Source organism: Callospermophilus lateralis, unplaced genomic scaffold (assembly GCF_048772815.1).
Source record: "Callospermophilus lateralis isolate mCalLat2 unplaced genomic scaffold, mCalLat2.hap1 Scaffold_82, whole genome shotgun sequence".
Classification (NCBI taxonomy): Eukaryota; Metazoa; Chordata; class Mammalia; order Rodentia; family Sciuridae; genus Callospermophilus; species Callospermophilus lateralis.
In genome coordinates, this window is record NW_027516260.1 from 968372 (window position 1) to 981557 (window position 13186).

The following is a 13186-nucleotide window of genomic DNA, read 5'->3' on the forward strand; positions in this document are numbered from 1 at the left end:
AGGTTCTTTCTTTACTAGTTTATTTTAAACTATGTTAAATGAATGTTTTAAACTCAGAAATACTATTTCAAAGACAGTATTTGGGGCACTGAAAAAAATATATTTGATTTATGATCATTTAACAGGAAGTAGTTGTAATTCTAGAGTGGGAAACATTAAGGAGACACAGGACAATTAAAAAACTATTATATAGCAATGAACATATAAAAGGAAATAAAGGAAACAAAACTACATCAGATTTCTAAAAATAGTTCTCTGTTACATACTTATGTGCAGTAGATCTGATTTTTAAAATCATTACCAGTACACCTAAGTTGAAGATGGCAGGTATTTCGAATTGTGTCTTTTTAAACTTTATTGATTAATTGTGCTAACAAAATTTTGAGGTTTTTTAATCCATAAGTTTCAGCATTTCTAAAATTATTTCCCAATCTGGGCTGTTTTTACCTTTGGGATCACATCTCTATTATAAGGTATTTAGGAGAAAGACAAAGAAAGTTACTGCAATATTAAGAATGCTTTATTTTTCCTTACATACACCAAATTCTATTTATGAGTAAAAGCAAACATGAAATGCACACAAGGAAAGAAAAAAAAAACATGACCACATCTTGTGTGGAATGAAGCAATTACAGTATCCTCTGTAGTTGCGTCTCATCATTGTTGGAAAGGTCAACAGTCAGCCATTATCTATTTCTGTCTGAATAGATCTTGAACTTTTTTTTCTACTGTTTCCATTAAGATCAAAAAGGAAAATAAAATTTTCTATAATCCCCATGGTTACTTTCCCTAGAGATTATCATTGCAGTCTGTGAGGATGGAATAAACAATAATTCTACCAGTATGAAAGTCAAGGTTTGACCGTCTGGTAGCTTAGTAGGATCAAAATGGATGTGTTTCTGTCTGCCCCTACTCCAAGGTTTAACCTTGAAAGACATTGCTTTTTAAGTTAAGAATCATAGAGGAAAATCACTTTAACAATTTAGAAATAGCTTACTTTGTTAATGATACAGGTCTATATTTAGCAAATTTTGTAAGTGCAAATGATGCCTCACTATTTGTCAAAAGCCCAAAGTAATTTTCTTTTATTTAACAGCCAAGTTCTATTTTCAACACAGAATAGGAACATTCTGGTTTACCTATTAATAATAAATACATTGGATTACAACAAACCAGCAGAAAGAGCTTGATAAACACTTAACACAGAAGAAAACCTCTCTCTCTGTCCCAGCAGATGGCCTATAATAGCAGTAATACATTATTGATTTCCCTATACTGAATGTTGAACGGTAAGTTACAAAAGAACACCGGCATAATTTTTTGTGTATGAATGCCTGTTCTAGAAAGATGATCCAACCATTGGATGTCAAATAACAAGTGAAATAAAGCAAAGAGAACTGAACCTGTAGCCAATCTCTAGATTCCATTTTTTGTTTTCTTTCCATTTTCATATTCTACCATTAAAAATCAAACCCATATCATATACCTGAAATTTTTTACTAAAAAAATTACAAGTAAAAAGGAAACTGAGTTAAGACAGGAGGTCAAATCAGTAATATGCTATAATATCATATCATTACATTATTTTTCTTTTATTGGATTCATGTTACTTCTTTCAATAAGTCAATAGAGTCCTGATATGGATCTACTCTTTCCATTCTAGCTTCTACTTATGAATTTTCCATAGCTGAGAACCATGAAATGATTAAAAACATTAATGTTTGTTATATGATGAAATTACTTATAATTCTTTTTCTCTATTTTTATGTGTTCTTTTTAGTTATAGAGTCTATTTTGACTTATTTATATAAAAACATGGAATATATCTTATTCTAATTAAGATCACAGTCTTATGGATATACATAATGTTGAGATTCACTGTTCTGTATTCATAGATGTACATAGGAAAGTTATGTCAGATTCACTCCACTGTCTTTCTTATTCTTATCACCACCTCTATTCCCTTAATTTCCCTTGGGTTAGTATTTATGTATCAGAGAACACACTCAACTGTTAGTTTTGAGGAATTGGCTTATTTAACTTGGTATGATAGTCACTACATCCATCTACTTATTGGTAAATATCATAAAGTCATTCTTCTTTATGGCTAAGTAACAGTCTATTGTGTATAGAAACCACATTTTATTTATCCATTCATCTGTTGATGAACAACAAGTTTGGTCCATAGCATAGCTTTTGTGAAGAGCTGCTATAAACATTAATTTGGCTATATCATTGTAGTATACTGATTTTATGTCCTTTGGATGTACACTAAGGAGTGTGATAACTAACTCAAATGGTTGTTCATTCCTAGTTCCATTCCAATACTGCTTTCCAGAGTGGTTGCACCAATTTGCAATCCAACCAGCAATGTATGAGTGTACCCTTTTCCCCACATCCTCACCAATATTTATTGTTGTTTGTCAGAATTTCCATTCTGACTCAAGTGTGATGAAATCTCAGTGTAACTTTAATTTGCATTTCTGTAATTGCTGGACTTGTTTAACATTTTTTTCATGTTTGTTAATTATATTAATTCAGAATATTCTTTTCTAAGTTTAGTATTGTTGTTACACCATTACTATGTTACCCTCTGAAATAAAAGCACCACTATATATAAATGCACTTATGCACATATTTTTGTTTATGTTGGAATCATATATATTTTGTTGAAGCATAACAAAATTTTTGCCTTAAGTACCTTATTTTAGTTTTAACAGCAGTATAGAGGATTTCTTCAAAAAATCATTGAATTTTAAATACATTAAGCATAAAATAGGTGTGAAATGAAGCATGATGTTCTTTCAGACCTTGTCAAGCAATAATCGATTCTACAACTTGGGATAAGTAACTCCATGATAACTAATGTGGTGAAGCAGAGGTGACAACAGCTGCTAACTGTAACAAAAATTTCATGTTGCAAATAGCAGATGTATTTCAGAAAATATGTTTGATGACAGATTTACAGGGGTGGGTGCAGGAAGAAGTAGTTCCCAATATTTTCTGGAAAAATATGAATCCCCATGATACTAATTGCAGCCTGTTTTTGCATTTAGGAAACAGTCATTTAGTCATCTTTCTAAATTGCATTAGACAAAGCAAAGACTTCTACATGGGCTTTTGATGTAACAATTTCCTAGCTCATGGGGGGCCCTGGGTTCAATCCCCAGCCCCCTGCCCCAAATTACATTGTTGACTCACTGTTGAATTAATACTGATTTTTCTTCATACTATATTTGGAGTTCTAAAGTATTTTTCCCCATATATTTACATGTTAATAGCATTCAGTCTATAATGCTTTTGGGGGGGGAAGAATTGGCAATATAATTTAAGAAATATAATTTGAGATTAATTTGTTCTTTTAATATTTTTCTTTGAAAGGCACTTTTTCAGATTTACTGGTAAAATTATTTCTCATTGTTTTTTCTCCAGGATGTGAGTTCTCTATCCAATGCCAATATTTCTGGGAGGACTATAAACTTAAAAATGTGACAACCAATTTTTAACACTGTGAAACAAGAATACAAATTTGACTATAGATCTTTTTGACACAGAACTTTATTTTTGAAATTGTACCTTCAGTAAATTATTATATTTAGGTGAAGATTGTACATATATTATATATATATATATATATATATATATATATATATATATATATGCCTAAAATATAATCAAAATATGTGTAACCTCTATATGTAATCTATATGTGTAATCATATATTGATACAGAACATGTATATGTAATCTATATATATTATATATGTGTGATCTCATATATATGTATTATGTGTAATCTATAATATATATATTTATATAAGCTCCAAGCAATCTAAATTTTTATCAATGATGTATTATTGACATAATAGTGCATTATTTATAAAAAAAAATTACTGAGTTTGGAACATAAGTGAACACACAGAATTTAAAACATACAAAGGCTAAAGGACTCAATACTATAAAAATGAGATAGATTGACAAATTGTTTGAATGATGGAATATTTAATAGAAGGGCAGTAAAGTAATACAGGAGTAACAAAGAATTTCATGTTTTATTTGCTACAAAATTTCCTGTGTTTTTAAAAATGAATTGCTACACTTAAACAATTCGGGGACAATTTTTAAAATTATTTTTCATTTTTCTTTTGACAAAAATGAAATAATAGGGGATGGATTTCCCATACACACTAAACACCAAAAAAATTCAAATTGCAAGTGAACAATGATGTTTAAAAAACTGGACATTTAGAGGCTGGGGGTTGTGGCTCAGTGGTACAGTGCTTGCCTAGCATGTGTGAGATACTGGGTTCAATCCCCAGCACCACATAAAAATAAAAACAAGTAAAATAAAGGAATTGTGTCCATGTACTACAACAACATCAAAGAACAATCCACTCTATTGTATTACAAAAGAAGGAGGAGGAGGAGGAGGAAGTGGGGGAGGAGGAGGAGGAGGAGGAGGAAGAGGAAGGGGAGGAGGAGGAGGAGGAGGAGGAGAAGAAGAAGAAGAAGAAGAAGAAGAAGAAGAAGAAGAAGAAGAAGAAGAAGAAGAAGAAGAAGAAGAAGAACAACAACAACAACAACAACAACAGAAATCAGCAATTCTTAGAGAAGGGAAGAAATGGAGGTGACCTCCTGAACTTTCACGAGTATCCTCTAGGTTCCTATAGTATTGTGAGTAGAAACCCAGAGAGGTAGAGGTAGACAACAGTGGCTAAAGTTGGCAGGGAGCACTGGAGAGAAGGCTGAAATCTGAAGAGGATCCAACTTGGCTACAACACTATGAAGGTAAATTATCTTATGAATTAAAGGGTACACAGTATCAACTAGGAATATTAGTGGAATATTATGAACCTTGAGATAGTTTGCTGGTTATCATACAGGATGGAAAACTATATAATTTCAAACAAACAGATATTGTGAACAATGGAGCAAAACTAGGCTTACACTAAGGGCTGCTGAGAAAGCACAAGAAAAAGTTCCAAAAGGGCTGACTCTTTCAACCAACTTAACTACATCAGATAAAGCTCAGGAATTTTCATAAAAATGCAAACTTAGACAACAGTAACCATGGTAAAAATCACAATGTCTATTATCGAATAAAATTACATGCATGCAAAAGACAGGAAAGCATGAGTGAAAAGAAAAATCTATTAATTCAAACTAACACAGAGATGACACAGTCGATAGAATTAGCTCAAAATTACATTCAAAAGATGTTTATCTGTGTTCCGTGTATATATATGTTCATATATGTGTGTAGTATACATATATATGTGATCTTAATAGAACATCTACAGAATAAATGACAATGCATGTACGTTAAAAAATATTCTGGGGGCTGTGGTTTTGACTCAGCAGTAGAGTGCTCATCTAGCACATGCAAGGCTCTGGGTTCAATCCTCAGCACCACATAAAAATAAATAAAATAAAAGTATTGTGTCCAACTACAACTAAAAATAAATATTAAAAAAGATAGATATTTTGCATGGATTTAAAATTGATTAAACATTATAGAAATAATTAATGAATTTGAAGATGCTGTGGAATGTGGTATATACAAAATGACAGACACATCCATGAGACCTAATAACATTTATATTCCCTGAAGGAGAAGAAGATGGGTTAAGAAACTGAAGATTCAATGCCTAAAAATTTTCCCAGCTTCACAAAAGATATAAATTCACATATCCAAGAAATTCAATAAAGTTTAAGCAAAAAGGAAATGAAGTCCATTTTTCTAAGTCATATTCCAATCAATTGAATTAAAATTACTGAAAAATTAAAAGCAGCATGAGGAACAAAAGATTCCATAAAGGAAGAAACATTATTACAGAGCAAAATATTTACCATACTGTTAGAAAACCAGCAATCTGTAATATTGTACTAATCCAAAATGGCACAAAATAAGAGGGAACAAGGAAAAGATGAAACAATCAGAAAAAAAAGTGGCAAGATGACAAACTTAACAGTATGAAAAATCACAGTATAAACATTTCATTTAAAAGAAATAATATTAAACTGGGTTATAAAGCAAGACCATCTATCTACAATACAAGTTATGTTTTAATTAAAAACAATAATTAAAAAAGAGGAAGACCACATATTAATATTAGATTGTTGTAAACACACCTAAAGCTATGCTAACAGAGAAAGTTATATCACTATGATGTATATTTAAGAAAAATGTAAAATTAATATCTCAAATAAATAACCTCATATTGTAAGTCAAAGAAACATGGAGGGGGAAGAAAGCAAAGTATCCACAATATAAACAGAAAAAAGAATGTAATAGTAAGACAAATGCATTGAAACAGAAATAACTGAATGGAGAAAATAGACAAAGTGTGGTAGTTAACTGTTATAAATTTTATAATATGATTTGACTAATAAAACATACACATTGTTGCCTGGTGCAGAATTTAGAGATGAGATGAAAATATTTCTGCAGAAAGGAGTGTTAAGAATTGATAAAGGTTGATGAGACACCTCACCTGAGTAAATGAACAAGTAACCTTGGTGTCATGGAATAATTTACATGCCTCTTGCAACATTTATTGACTTCTTAATATGCAAATATAGGATACAAATTAGGAAAGATCCACAGACTACTGTTAAGATGTTATCTCCTTATGATTCAGAAATGCTTAATGGTCAAACAATAAGATGGTTCATTATCTAAATATGTTGAGACACTGTCATTGACAACAAATTTTAAAAAGTGGATTACTTTCATTTTAAAAAGGTACAAGTAATTATTTTTAAAATGAACATGTAGGATTTCTATCAAAAAAATTTGTTCATATCAAATGCTAAGAAGAAATGAAGGTATGACCAAACCTAGACCACATGTTTAGAAACTGGCCCAAACCATCAAAGGCAGACACTCATTAAGCATTTGTAGTTACTAATGTGGCAAACCTCTTATTTTCTTTAAAAATAGGAAGGTGCTATCAAGTTGAGACTTTAGAGGGAAAAAATGTTAACACCAATCACTGAAAAGCCAATCCATTATTCTAGTAGAACAGCCAAACTATCTCTATTTTCACTATAAGAACATTTTATTACAATGTGTTATTAGTACTATCATATACATTGTAAATTTTTGGATAATTGCCAAATTTGTGAAGCCCTTTATCAAGTTCCAAATATATGTGATATAAAAGTAAAAAAGAAATAAGCATTTGTTTCTCTTTGAGCATTGCAAAGAAGCTGGATGCATTTTAAACACTGAGTTTGAACATATTCACATATGATGACAAAAAGGCAATAAGCATGTCCCATTTCAATAACATAAAAATTCACATTGTATTAGAAATGAACATTCTAGTACAGATAAATTAATCATAGAAAAACTGTTAATTTTTCATTTTATTTAAAGGCTTTGTTTTAAATAATATGGGAATTTATTTTTTTAATATTTATTTTTTAGTTGTAGTTGGACACAATACCTTTTAAATTTATTTTTATGTGGTGCTGAGGATCAAACCCAGAGCTTCACGCTTGCCAGATGAACACTCTACTGCTGAGCCACAACCCCAGTCCCTAATATGGACATTTATAATGATAAAATATATGTATATTGATAAAAATATGTGTATACTGATATGCATACTTTTATGTATATTGATAATCATATTTTTCAGAGTAAATATTTTCTTATATAAATTTATAATTTTATAGAAATATTTTATTATATTTATTATTTTTTATTTTTTAGTTGTATATGGACTCAATGCCTTTATTTGTTTTTATGTGGTGCTAGGATTGAACTCAGTGCCCCACATTTGTGAGGCACATGCTCTACCAATGAGCTACAACTTTAGCCCTTATAAAAATATTTTTAAGAGTAAAATATTTCTTGTATAAACTAGAATGAATCTCATAAAAATAATGTTTAATAGTACACAAAATATAAAATTTGAAAACAATCATTTACTTTTTAAATAGGGAGATTCAGTAAATGATTTTTCTACTCAACCTAAAACTAACCAAATTTTAAGCTCTAGTTATAATCTACAGAATAAAATATTCTAGAATAATTCTTGGTTACAAAGTTTAACATGTTCAATTGCATATTAATGCCAATAACTAATAGAATTTTTACCAGAATATATTTTGTGCAGCAATATTACTTTGCAAATTGACACATTTGGAAAGTCCTAAAATAAAAACTAGGTAATACATATATTCATTAATATTCTATGTGTAAAGGATGGCATAAAAACATCAAACCAATTATTTTTCTTAAGAGTAAAATTTAAAGAAAAATGAAATTATAGGTATTTTACTAGCCAAATATTTAAATGGAAAAGGTATTATTTATCTACATCTTCTGTCACTTCTAACTTCCTCTACATCTCTACACATCAGCACCCTTCTGTCCTATTCATAGTTATTTAGGTATCAATTACATTCTCATTCTCCTTAAGACAATTTTTTTCTAAGAATCATTGAAGTTTTTCTTATGTAAACTTATAATTTTATAAATATATTTTATTATATTTATTTATTTTATTGGCATTAAAGTTATACTTTTTTAAAGCTTGAAACAATGAATATAATATTGAAATATTGGAAAAGTATTATAGTCTGCTAGTTGTTAGTACTTTAACGTTTCCATTGACTTATATATCATTATTTCTTTAGTAATTCTGTAGTGTATGAACATATAAGTGTTCATATTTGAATTATGATGAACTAGTGCAATGTTTCACCAAAATTTTAATTAAGGTAGGTTTAGTGGCTCTTTTTGAAAGGGCATAGCTTTATATTTTTAGGAGAGAAATGTATATTTCCAATTTCTTTCTTAAATCATTTTTACATGCATTTTTATTTAATAAAGAAGAACAATGGGGAATCATTTGAATCAAAAGTGAGATTCAAATCCCTGACTAACCCTGAAGCTAGATAGAATGCCTGATTTTTTAAGAACCAAATTTGTCACTATTGGGCTATTTAAATACTTAGTGTCTTGATCTTATCATCCCCAGAAAAATATCATAGTAATATCTAGAATTGTAAGACTCTAATAAAATAATAGACCTAATTGGCTTAAAAACATTTCAACTAAGGGCTTGTAATCTGTGTTTATTTCTGTGTTTGACTGACATTGTGCAACACATTTGTCTCCAGATGGCTTGAAAATAGATTATATATCTGCAAACATAACTCTTCTGAAAGTACTTACTTAATTAAATTGTTCATGGCATCTGGGTCATATGCTGTGACTTGTCCAATAATGCTACCCTCCTTTACATCCTCATCGACTTCTATCAAGTAGGAGTGTCTACTGAACACAGGAGGCTCATCTGTGTCTTCCACAGATATTTTGATTACAGCTGTGTCTTTGAAAGGTCCCAGGTGTAAGAATCGGGGATCCGGATGAGTGTTACTTGCATCCACTCTTAATGTATATAGCATTTTTTTTCAAAGGCTAAATTCTGAAATTAGATAAAACAAGAAAATATTAGCACAATTTACAAGCCATAACCACAGGTGAAAATTTCTAGATATAAAATCCTGATTTTTTAATGATACAGGCAATTAAGACTAAGTAACTTACACACACACATATGTATATACTTAATTATATATAATAGTGTTAATTATATATAAATATTGTATATATAAACAAATTTATTTTATATAATATATAAAATAAATTTGCAGGTTTTTTTTTCCTTTTGCCTCATACTTACTTTTACAGGTTTAACTAAATATAATGGAATATGCAAATAAGATTGATTCACATTCAGTATTGTACTTCAATATTTTTAGGCACAGATAAATGAGACATTCTTTAATGAATATAATGATTATATATTATTGGTATTAAAGTTATACATAATTAAAACCAGAAAAAAAGTTGACTGATGTAAAATCTTAGAGCAAAATTGTTTATATTTCATTTATTTGACTGTAACATTTGAGTAAAATGTAAAATAATATTGACCTACATTTTTCCATGTAAAGTTTCAAAATATTTCCCTAAAATGCATTAAGAATTAATATAATCAACATAAAACACATATCATTTTTATCTTTTATTTATTTATATAAACCATTACAGCTAAAATTAGAACATTTTAAAAACTGTGTGAAATAACAGTGATAGCTACATGCTTATTTTTTCTCCCATAAGAAGAGATTAAACAGGTACTTTTAGTATTAACTTAGTTTGATGGCTGTATACTACAAATGCAAGCAATTGAGCTTTCAAACCACTGTATAAGTGTGAATGATAAAGATGCTTTACTTATTTGAAGTGAAATCACAACTATTCCCACTTACGTGAAAGGTAGACAGCATATAAAAGATACAGAAAAATAAATCCAAGACTTTCCTTCTTTTACTGAGAAGCAAGAATAAACTAAAGAGCACTCAAGGGAAAAATGAAGACAGCAAAAAGACACCTGTTTGACAGTTATAATCCCTTCCTGTGTATCCTTGTCAGTGATGACATTGAACATGTCCGCTCCCTCTCCTTCTGCAATGCTGTACTCCACCTCAGCGTTTTCCCCCAAGTCAGGGTCATTGGCTTTTATCCTTCTGAGATGGGTTCCAAGAGGTGCAGACTCTGGAGAACTAAACTAATATGTACCTGTAAATTAAATCAGCACTGCTTTGGCATTTCCTTTTTAGATGATGAAACTGTGTCATTTCTCCTCATTTTTACTTAAATAAATTAATTTTAAATTGGAAGAGATTTCCATATTATTGAATTTTAAGCTGTCAGAATTTATAGATTTATTAAGTTAGGAGAAGAATATATAAAGGCAAACAATTCGTAAGTAAGAAATATAAGTTTTGGGAAGCTACTTACAGATGGGAAATGTGATATTAGAATCTAAAATTATTTATTTAAAAGAACATAAAAACCAACTATTTATTGCTTATATGGAGATTCAAAATTATTATCATATATTTTTACATCAATGCAATTGTTTTAAAAATACGTGTTTCTTCTTTTTTTTTTAAAAATCAGGGATGGAAAAACAACTCTGCAGAGATCAATGTTAATGCTCCCCTCACTTTTATTTTTTGCTTATTTGTTTCAAATTTAATGTATTTTTAGTAGATTTTGTTTTGTTTGTTTGTTTATGTTTTCTGTAGACCCACCCATTCAATACCTCACATTCTGTCATTCCTGGAAGTGTTTTAGTTTGTAAGTATTCAAGAATCAATAGGAAAGACGTCCAAAAAAATTAATTAAAGTAAAAAAAAATACTTTTTAAAATATTTTTTATGTGTTGAACAGTATAGTCAAATGCTCTCTACAGTAGTTTATTTTTCCTCTAAATAACAATGTAGGTATTATCTTCAGGATCAGGTTCAAGAAAATCATCCTCCAAATTTAGATAAAGGAAAATGCCAGTTGTCTCTGACTTCATAGTCTATTCTTTTTCCAGTGTTTGATAGTTAAAAATATAAGCTTATAAGTCCACTGTATGAGTTTAAGTTGTCCTCCTGTGCAAGGTATTCAAATTTTCTAAACAATGAAACCATGTTTTCATCTATAAAATGAAAAAGAAAATGCTAGCATTTGAATTACAAGATTGTTGTATTATATATAAAATCCTGTCTGTAATTCCTTCAGCTCAAGATCTAGTCCTCAGCATTTTATTAGTACTATCATAGTTTCAAATATTTGTTAAGATTCTAACAGATCTTAGAATTACCAAGTGGCAAGACATTAAATAATTTGGCAATTTACAATTTTAGTTTACATTAAAATTATTAGTAAACACTACTAACATTTAATGCAATGTTTAAGTTTCTGTTACCTGGTCTTATTATTCATGTTCTCAGCAAAATTCACTTTTAAAAATTAATCATATGAATATGTTCACCAAAACTGTTGCATCACATATTTCACATTTTGTCAACCTAAAAAATATTTTATTGTTTGAAATAAATATGAATTTAAATCGGACCTCAACTGAGAATTTTAAGGAAGAATTCTTTATCATTTTACACACTGCAGAGTCAAAAATTTTAATCAGATAATTGAAATGTGTTTTTGTAGGACCTCAAGAGATGCAAAATATCCATGTTTTAAAGTGTATCCTAAAATTGTTTCAACCAAAAGGGAATTAAATAATTTAATCTTCATGACTCAACAGCATTGACATTATTGAATTTTTGTATGCCATCACATGTTTAACAATATCAGTATCAATACATGCCATCACACACAACCTTGGTAAGTCATGACTCTATAATTCACTATAAAAATATAGAATGTGGCCAATTTAACCCATTTTCATAAATCATTTTATTTCAGAGATGTTAAAATTTAAATTTTTGCTTAGGATCAATTATCAAAGGCTTATAATGCTTATGCACACACATGACAACAGAGACCAGTGTGAGGCATAGAATTTGAATTTAGTCAGGGGCTGGGCACGTGGGCACCTGCCTGTAATCCCAGTGGCTGGGAAGGCTGAGCAATAAGGATCACAAGTTCAAAGCCTGTCTCAGCAATGGTGAAGCACTAAGCAACTCAGTGAGACCCTGTCTCTAAAGATAATACAAAATAGGGCTGGGATAGTGGCTCAGAGTGCCTCTGAGTTCAATTCCCACTGCCGCAGTCTCTGGCTGGGCACAAATCACGAGTCTCCACACAGCTTGTAGATTCAAACAGCAATTCTTTATTCCCGAACTCACACCGGCCATCTACAAACACATTCTGGGGGAATCCATGTTCTCTGCCCAAATCCACTCTCTCCCAAATCCACTCTCTACCCAAATCCACACCACATGGGCTTCTGTCTCCCAAAATATACTGTCTGACCCTAAGAACTCAAGAGGAACTCAGCAGCAGGATACGCCCTATTCTAAAGGGGGAACACCCTAAACACGATCCTGCCCTGGTCCTTGAGCAAGGTCACCTTTCAGAAGTCCTTCCACTAGACAGCATGGGAGTAAGCTGGCAAGGAATTTGTCATACCTACTTGGCTGATGGCTCCCAGCATCTCCCCCCTTCTGATTAATTAAACAACAAGTAATGTGGCTTAAGGACCATGCCTGGTAGGTTGTCCAGTTCAACATATGGCTCTTACCCGTCATTGGAAAACTGACCTTTAGGCGTCAGCCTCCTGTCTTAGGTTGATACCACTGCAACTGGATCATACCCGTCACTGACTACCGGTCCAGCATACAGCCATACTTGTGGATAGGTCTAT

At 30.7% G+C, this 13186-nt stretch overlaps 1 pseudogene; it reads right to left on the reverse strand.

Annotated features, from left to right (window-relative positions):
- The window catches only part of LOC143637784 (cadherin-9-like), a 99570-nt pseudogene that overhangs the window by 12658 nt on the left and 73726 nt on the right, over window positions 1–13186 (reverse strand).